Source organism: Choloepus didactylus, chromosome 22 (assembly GCF_015220235.1).
Source record: "Choloepus didactylus isolate mChoDid1 chromosome 22, mChoDid1.pri, whole genome shotgun sequence".
Taxonomy (NCBI): domain Eukaryota; kingdom Metazoa; phylum Chordata; class Mammalia; order Pilosa; family Megalonychidae; genus Choloepus; species Choloepus didactylus.
The window spans coordinates 3068309-3078276 of NC_051328.1; the positions used below are offsets into that span (position 1 = coordinate 3068309).

General features: G+C 41.7%; 2 pseudogenes; one reads left to right on the top strand and one right to left on the bottom strand.

Annotated features, from left to right (window-relative positions):
* Window positions 1-1198: 1198 nt before the first annotated feature.
* On the top strand, window positions 1199-6413 carry LOC119518774 (annotated as a pseudogene).
* Window positions 1955-4350, bottom strand: LOC119518773 (annotated as a pseudogene).
* Window positions 6414-9968: the final 3555 nt, after the last annotated feature.

Consider the following 9968-nt stretch of genomic DNA (forward strand, 5'->3'; position numbering starts at 1 on the left):
CCAATATGACAACTGGCTGGTGAGAGAGACAAAGAACAGATAGAACAAAGCCAATCATTAAGAAAATCCTAGACAAAAGAAAGAAAATGACCTCTAGAATAAACTAAGTTAGAAAATCAGATGCCTAGACACCAGCAAATATCATGACTCATACCAAGAAGAATAAGATATGGCCCAGCCAAAGGGAAAAACTAACACCTCAACTGAGATTCAGGAATTGAGACAACTAGCTAAAGATATTTAAGCAAATCTTTTAAGTCAAATCAATGAGTTTAAGGAAAATGTGGCAAAAGAGATGAGAGATATAAAGAAGGCACAGGGTGTCCATACAGAAGAATGTGAAGGCTTGAAAAAACAAATGGCAGAACTTATGGGAATTAAAGACACAATAGAAAAGATGAAAAACAAAATGGAAACATACAACAGCAGATTTGAAGAGGCAGAAGAAAGGATTAGGGAATTAGAGGACAGCACATCCAAAATCCTACACACACAAGAATAGATAGGGAAAAGAATGGAAAAATATGAACAGGGTCTCTGAGAACTGAATGACAAAATTAAGCACATAAATATACATGTTTCAGGTATCCCAGAAGAATATGAGAAGGGGAAAGGGGCAGAAAGAATAATGGAGGAAATAATGAAAATTTTCCAACTCTTATGAAAGACATAAAGTTACAGGTCCAAGAAGCCCAGCATACCCCAAACAGAATAGATCTGAATAGACCTACTCTAAGACACTTACTAATCAGACTGTCAAGTGTCAAAGACAAAGAGAGAATTCTGAAAGGAGCAAGAGAAAAATGATCCATCACATATAAGGAAAGTTCAATAAGACAAAGTGCAGATCTTTCAGCAGAAACCATGGTGGCAAGAATGCAGTGGTATGATATATTTAAGATACTGAAACAGAAAAACTGCCAACCAAGAATTCTATATCCAGCAAAACTGTCCTTCAATAATGAGGGAGAGTCTTTTTCTGCTCACTCATTCCCTGGAAGGAACCTGCCACAAATTTTCTCGCTTCATTTGGCTGCTGGGCCACGGATGAGCTGCTGGCACCGCTTACTTCCTCCTGCCCCAGAATACATGCACTGAAGCTTGGGACAAAATACATATCTAATTTCTGTGGCAAAATTAAAGAGCTGCTATGGCAATGAAGAAAGAGACCAAATTTATCATTTTCACCTAAAGAAAAATGATAGACAAAAATCAAACCTGTGCTGAGGACAGAATTCTGTGCACTATATGATTTGTCTGGTCCACATACTTGAAGAATGGTTTGGCATGGAGCAGTTGGAGGACTACTTGAATTTTGCAGACTATCTCTTCTGGGTTTTTTTTTTTTTGAATAATATATTCTTTATTTACAAGTTAGAATCAATAAACAAAAAGATGACAACAGTCCAGGGGATCAAATGGGAGATGACTGAAACCCCCAGAGGCTCCAAATAGAGCAGAAAATAAGAAAAAAGGGAAAACAGTAGGGAAAAAAAAGTCAACATAAAAAAAGGAACTCCACCCTTCTTCCAACCCCATGAAGGCTGAGGGGACCACAGCCCTATCCCTCAGCTTTTCCTAGTTTAAAATAAATTAGACCAACCTCAAGTAGGGCCCTTACAAGTGAACAGGGCAGCTATGATCTCAGATGATCCCATATCAGGGCCTTTGCCCACTCCCACCCTGTACCTCTGCCCCACCCCAATCACTCTGAATGGGGGGCTCTAAGCCCAAGAGGTCACTCCCAATGGGGATGGGAACTCAGATATCTTATTTTGTCCATATGTCCCTCCTTCAGTAATTGTCACTGTATCCCTCCCCCTGCAGAGCCAGCTCTCCTTAAGTGGGGAGCAGGGGTGAGATGAAGTGTCACAGGCAAAGGGCAAAGGGTTGAGGGCAGGGCGGTCTAGGGGTTTGGTCCTGCAGAGCCTCCTGCCCCATCTGGCCTGGCCCCTTAGCCTGAGTCTGAATCACTGGTGTCTGAAGAAGAGGAGAATAGAGAGGAGGAGCTGGAATTGGAGCTGGAGCTGGAAACACTGAGGTGTGACACTGCTACTTGCTGTGCTGCTGAGGACTCTTGTTTTCTCACTCATTTTTTGGGGGGGCTTTTTGGTGGAATTGAGCTGCTCACTAATATCTTCTAACTGCTTTTCTAGTTCCTGCTGCTTCTCCAAAGCCAGTTCCTCTTTTGTCTTTCCCACAGGTTTCTTAATGGTGTAGGGCTTTTGGGGTTTCTTTCATAGGCAGGAAAAGGATGTAGTGTTCAAGCTCGCTAAGCATGGATGGCTTGAGCATTTCAAAATTGATCTCAATCTTTTCTGAGTTTGAGTCATGTAAAGAGGACTCTCCGGCTTGAATTATGTGTACAACATGCTCCAGCTTCTCTCCAGGTAATTTATTGATGTCCAGGCTCAACTGCTGTTTCTCATCCTAACTCATGGGTCTGCTTTCTTCCTCCTCCTCTGAATTGCAGTTTGTAGGTAGGGCAGGTGGGGCTGTCTTTGTGGCCTTTTAGGGTAGTTTGGTGCCACTGCCACTGGAAGGCCCAAAGCCAGAAGGTCCTGTGGCAGCACTGCCACTTCCTCTCCCACTGGCTTTCTTGGACTTCTTGGTCTGAGGTTGGTGGGGTGCCCGGGGCCCCTTATCATCTTCATCCACCCCAGCTCAGCCTCTATGCTTCTCTGCCTTCTGTTTCTTCTTTTTCTCCTTTTTCTCTCTCTTCCGCTTGGGTTTGGATATTGGGCCTTGGGACAGGGCAGCCAGTTGTTCATTTACTGCCCGAAGCTCTTCCTGTGGTTCTGCCAAGCAATGAGCCCTTTCTTCCCCCAAGTCAGAGCTTTCATTCTCTTCTTTCTCTTCATCTTCCTCCTCCTCTTCCTCAGAGCAGCTCTCACTGCTACTTTCCTCACTGGAGGATTCTGAAGATGACTTGGCCAGGCCAGGGGTCAAGGCAGTGGAGACTGGTAAAGGCCCTGGTTCCAGTGCTCCATCTGGCATCTTGGCATAACAGAACTCAAATACATCCTGCAGCTTTTGAGCCATTGCCACAACATCATGGTCCGGGGGATTGTACTCATAGAAGTTAGAGAACATAAGCCACACATCAGCAGCAAATTCCTGTGTTTCCTGGTAATCACAATTCTCCATCTTCTGCTTGACAGTACTGAGGTCCATTGGGTGTTTAATGATGTCATGGTAGTCATGCAGCCCCAAAGCAAGTGTCCACTGGTTTATAGAAAGGCCAGGCACAGGCAGCATGCTTCTTAGAGAGCAACTCCTTCAAAATAGCATTGCAATATTTTAACTGTTCTGAGAGCTTTCCTTTCTTGGAGCTCTGGTGTTGTTGCTGGAGTCAAGCAAGTCTTTCTGAGGGGGCTTGATGGGGCAGCCACTCTCTCTCCACATAGGGGGAAGCCATGCTGCCTTAGGTTCAAGACTCCCATGGGGGCTAGCTGGGAAACTAGAAGCCAGGATGGGTGTAGGTATAGGTGTGGTAGTATCTGCTTTCTGCTTTACCCCTTTATTTCTTGGCTAGGGGCTGAGCTGGTGGAGCTGCAGAGACAGCAAGGAGCAGGGGTCCAGCAGAGTACAAAGACTTGAGAAGGGGAGAGGAGACGACACATGGGTGGGGAATGTTGAGGACAGTGGTAGGTATCTCAGGTGGTGGAGTATACAGCGCTGTGTGTGACACAGAAGAGACAGCAGGCACCTGATGGGCACTGGTGATACTATCCTAGAGTGCTGCCAACTTGGCCCTTCTTGTGGCTGTTCTTAGGGATGGTCACCACAAGCTCTTGTTCCTCTTGTGGCACTGATGTCACTTTCTGTAGGAAGATCTTTTCCAACGTCTGTGCCATCAGAACAATGTCATCAGCGGGCTTGTTGTAGATGTAACAGTTGGTGAACATGGTATTAAAGTCCTGCATACACTCTGAAGCAGCCCAGTAATAGTTGTTTTCAAGCTGCCTCTCAGTAGTACCCATGTCCATAGGCTGTTTTATAATTTTGTGATAATCTGGAAGACCCAGTTTGATGGCATCCACAGGTTGCCGGAACGCCAGTGCAAATTGATGTTTCCACAGAGCCTTCATTACCACGTTGTGCAGATATTGCAGCTGGTTGGTGACCCTGTCCTGGCTTCTTAGGATTGGACACCTCATGGGGTGAAGGGTTAGCAGGGTTCAGTTTCGAAGTCAGCTCTGAAGCCATTGTGGGACTCTCAAATCCTTCATACAGTAGGGAAGGCTTTCAAATTCTTTTCCCTGGCACTGCTGCCTCCAGACCCAGCCCCAGTATCCCTGCATTCCCCTCCCCAGGAAGCTTGCTGTGGGGTGCCACGTTTCGCAACATCTTGATCGCTGGGGACCGGTGCTGCCCTTAGCCGCGGCAGGTCCGGGTGGCCTTGGTTCCCCTCGCCGCCAGGTCCACCTTAACCCAGGAAGTGAGGACAGGGGGTGGGGGGTGGGGGAGGGGCATTGCCTCTGGCCCTCCAGGCAAGACCCCTCTGCCCCCAGCCCCCGCCGGGCAGCTACGACAGGAGTTTTCTCCGTGGCCCCTCGGACACCTCCCAGTAGTTCAGTGGCCTCCACTGGCAGCAGCCAACGAGAAAATGGCGGTGGCCTCAGTTGAGGCCGGCGAGAGAGGGATCAGACTCTTCAAAGACAAGGATGGGCCCCAGTCCCAGACACCCTCATCAATATACCCCGCTGTTGCTCTGCAACGGTTCCCTCTTCCTGCCGGGATCGTCCGCCATGGATGTGGTCCTGTTTCGATCTTGGATGGAGGATGAACACGGAAGTGGTTTTGGGAGCCGCTGCCTCCATATTTGAAATCCTCTTGAAGGTGGAGTAGAGGGGGAGGGCAGACTCCGAGGACTAGGCGGGGCCGAAAAAGGGGAGCTTCGGGGGCTTCTATGGGGTCAATACTGTCCGCCAGGACCAGCCATAGGCCAAGACGAAGGCCATTTTCAAGCGGATGGACGTGGACTGCAATGGCGGCCCCGACGACTGGTAGGCTCCGTATCAGCAGGCAGAATCCCCAGGACCATTCTACACACTTCTCCACTCCAGCCCGAAATAGCGCAGCGGAGCTCTGCGCCAGCCCTTTATATATGGGCCAGGAGGCGGAGCTTCGCTGCTCATGCGCGCCACAGTGCTCGAGATTTCCCCCACCCCCTCCGCGCGCGCATGCTTGTTCACGGGCGTGAAGAGGTCGAGTTGAAGAGGGAGGAACACTTCTCTGCGGGAGCTTTTTCTATTGGACAGCTGAAGTGATGACATCATAAACTTAGTCTCCAAGGCTTCAATCACCAGGCAGATGCTTGCCACGTGGACCCTTAGGAAAGCGGCAGCCCGTCATATCTCTGGGCCAATTGGCTGCACTGCGGTCCGGCTTTCTGTCTTGCTGTTGTCGACCTTGTTCCCCCCACTTGCCACTCGGTATGGGTTCAGCATGGCTGCCGCAGCCCGGCAACAAGGCACAGCCTCTTGTGGGTTTTTATGCCACTGATACTTTTAATACTTCCTTACTTTACTATCTTCCTTCTCTACTTATTTTCTTACACATTTATAAGAGGAAGAATGTATTAAAAGAAGCCTATTCTCATAATTTATGGGTTGGTGCCAGGAAAACTGTGGCCATCTAGACAGAGGATCAATAAGGAAAAGCTGTGGACATGCAGCAGTTTGGCATGGTTATGAAGCTCATGGCATGGAAAAAATACCAGTCGAAGGACCAGCACTTATAATTTTTTATCATGGAGCTATTCCCATAGATTTTTACTATTTCATGGCTAAAATTTTTATTCATAAAGGTAGAACTTGCCCAGTTGTTGCTGATCATTTTGTCTTTAAAATTCCAGGGTTTAGTTTGTTACTTAATGTATTTTGTGCTCTCCGTGGACCAAGAGAAAAATGTATAGAAATTCTGAGGAGTGGTGACTTGCTAGCTATTTGACCAGGTGAGTCCAAGAAGCCCTTATTAGTGATGAAACCTACAACATAATATGGGGTAATGGTGAAGGCTTTGCTCAGGTGGCAATCGATGCAAAAGTGACGAGGAAGCTCAGGCACAGAGAGATGAAGGGATGGAAGGCGAGGCAGAAGCAGACAGAGTGTTCAGGTCAGGACTTCAGGCAGCTGAATATTTGAGAAGGGTTTAGATCACTTGGAGGAACAAGATTATTTAGATGGCTTTATGAAAAATTCCATTATCCACTTGTGCCGATGTATGGAGGTTTTCCAGTGAGGTTAGGTACTTATTTAGGTGACCCCATTCCCTATGATCTAAAGATCACAGCAGAAGAATTAGCTGAAAAGACAAAGAATGCTGTGATCGATAAGCCCCAAAGAATTCCAGGAAATATTATGAGTGCTTTATTAGAACGTTTTCATAAAAAGCAAAAGATCAACTAGAGTATGATTTAATGTATTTATACATTTATATTATATGTTTGGTTCTATAGTACTGTCTTCTAAATTTTGTAGGTTCTATAATTAGTATTTTTTAAAAAATCATGTTAATAGGCCTCTGTCACAGAACTTCCTTGTTTAAAAACTGTATTGTCTTAATTTTGTTTTTTGCAATCAATTGTGTCAAATTTAAACTAATTCATTACATGCCTAATAATTCAGAAAAGGATCATATTTCATTTGTACATTCCTAATAATGTATGATATAACATGGATTCTTAAAGTTAGGTTTGTTAATAATCGCAATCTAGGTTAAACAAACATTCCTGAATGATGCTTCTATTTCTGTATCTATTGAACTGAGCTAATTTTGAGAGATGGCATAAGGAGGCTTTAGTACAGACATTTAAATTAGGAAAAAAAATCTTTTTTTTTAATCTACCCTTCATTCCTTGAGAGTGTCTGGGCAAGTCACTTAATGATTTCGTGCCTTACAATTCACTTTTTTAAACTTAATAATACCATGGTGAGGAATAACATTTTAAAGTTCTTTATCTTTGCTGTGATTTATAACAGTGGAATTGAAATTTTAATTAAACAGTACCAAAATCTTTTAGAAGTTTATATATTCCATAGAATGTTTAAATTATTCCTTCAGATATGATGTCCAGTTGCCAAGCACAATGAAAAAGATGTATTGTTTTCCAAACTGGATAAAAAAGAAATTAGGGGGATAACATTTCTAATTATTGTTATTTTTAGTATTTATTATATTTTTAATAAGATTCTGTGTACAAATTATAGGGTATGCTGTTCATTGTCAATCCTATAACATGGCATTTAATAGTGTAAGGTTAAAAATCACTGTTGTGCTTTGCATTTCATATGTTAGAAGCTGATTCTAGGTTGATGGAAGTAGAGCTAAAGAAAGCTCTGCTTCTGTTCAATATCATGGCTTATTCAGTTTGGCTTTGCAACTAGTCAAATGGTTTACTGTTTCAGTAAAAATAACAAATAATGAATTTATGTGACTGCAGAGTGCTCTGAAAATTTGATGGCTTTTGATTTATCTCCTTGAAAACTGAATTTATAAAGTATTTAAACAGAAAGTATCAGAAAGCAAGATCAGTGTCTCCCTCCCCCTTTGTAGGTGTTAATTACTTGGATTTTTATATAGATTTTTGTATTACAAGTGTGTATTTATATGTGTAATGTGTATTAAATGAAACAATTTAAAAATAAAGGAAAACTGAAATGAAAAAAAAAATGAGGGGGTATTTAAAATATTTTCGGACAAACACCAATAGAGTTCATGAACAAAAGACATGCTTTACAAGAAATACTAAAGGGAGCACTATAGATAAATAGTAAAAGACAGGACAGAGAGGTTTGGAGAAGAATTTAGAAATGAAGAGTAACAGTAAGGGTAAATAATAGGGTAAAAAGAGAGAAAAATTAAGATATGACAGATAAAATCCAAAAAACAAAATGGTTGAAGACAGCAATGCCTTTACAGTAATAAAATTAAATGTTAATGGATTAAACTCCCCAAACAAAAGACATAGATTGGCAGGATGGATAAAAACAGGATCCATCTATATGCTGTCTACAAGAGACTCGCTTAAGAACCAAGTACAAAAACAGGTTCAAAGTGAAAGGTTGAAAAAAAGAAATTTCATGCAAATAACAACCAGAAAAGAGCAGGACTAGCTATACGAATGTCAAATTGCTCTAAAAATGTAAAACAATTAAAAGAGACAAAGAAGGACACTATGTATTAATAAAAGGGACAAGTCATCAAGAAGACATAGCGATCATAAATATATATGCTCTGAGCCAGAGTGCCCCAAAATACATGACGCAAACACTGACCAACACTGAAGGGAGAAGTAGAAACTTCTACAATAATGGTTGGAGACTTCAATAGATAGAATATCTAGACAGAGGATCAATAAGGAAAAAGAGATTTTGAATAATATGATAAAAGAACTAGACTTAACAGAAATTACTGAAGGTTGCATCCAACAAGAGCAGGATATACCTTTTTCTCAATTGCTAATGGATCATTCTGCAGCATAGACCATATGTTGGGTCACAAACCAGGTCTCAATAAATTTAAAAAGATCAAAAATTCAAAAAGCACTTTCTTGGATCTTAATGGAATGAAGGTGGAAATCATAACAGGCAGAAGGCTAGAAAATTCATATATATTGAGGCTAAACACACTCTTCAACAACCAGTGAATCAAGGAAGAAATTACAAGAGAAATTAGTAAATATCTTGAGGCAAATGAAAAGGAGAACACAACATATCAAAACTTATGGGATGCAGCAAAGGCAGCGCTGAGCAGGAAATTTATTGCCCTAAATGCTTTATCAAAAAAGTAGAAAGAGCAGACACTGAGAAATCAACAGCTCACCTGAAGAAACTAGAGAAAGAACAGCAAGCTAATCCCAAAGCAAACAGAAGGAAAGAAATAGCAAACATTAGTGCAGAAATAAATGAAATTGAGACAATGAAACAGAGAAAATCAATAAACCAAAAATTGGTCCTTTGAGAAAATCCACAATATCAATGGACCTTTAGCTAGGCTGATAAAGGAAAAAAAAGAGAGAGGATGGAAATAAATAAATTCAGAAATAGGAGGGGGGACATAACTACCTTCCTGCAGAAATAAAGGAGATAATGAGTGGATACTATAAACAATTATATGCCAACAAACTAGACAACTCAGGTGAAATGGACAACTTACTAGAAAAGTAAGAAAACCAACATAGACTTAAGTAGAAATAGAAGACCTCAACAAACCAATCCCAGGTAAAGATAATCAGTCATTAGAAAACTCCCTAAAAAGTCCAAGCCCAGATGGCTTCACACATGAATTCACTTGTGAATTCTACCAAGCATTCAAGAAAGAATTAATACCAATTTTGCTCAAAATCTTCAAAAAATCGAAGAGGGAAAGCCACCTAACTCAATCTCTGAAGCCAACATCACCCTTATACCAAATCCAGGCAAAGTACTGCAAGGAAAGAAAATTACAAACCAATCTCTTTAATGAATATAGATGCAAAACTCCTCAACAAAATACTTGCAAATCAAATCCAGCAGCACATTAAAAGAGTTATACACCATGACTAAATGGGTTTTATTCCAGGTATGCAAGAGTTGTTCAGCATAAAAAAAATCAACTAACGTAACACATCAAATCAATAAAGAGGAAAAACACTTGATCATCTTGATCAATGTACAAAAGGCATTTGACAAACTTCAGCATCCTTTCTTGATGAAAACACTTTAAAGGATAGTAATAGAAGGAAACTTCCTCAACATGATAAAGGGAATATTTGAAAAACCCACAGCTAACATCATACTCAATGGGAAAAAAACTGAAAGCTTTCCCTCTAAGATCAGGAGGAAGACAAGGATGCCCACTGTTATTATTATTCAATATTGTGCTGGAAGTTCTAGCTAGAAAAATAAGGCAAGAAAAAGAAATAAAATGCATTCAGATTGGAAAAGAAGAAGTAAAAGTTTCACTGTTTGCAAATGACATAA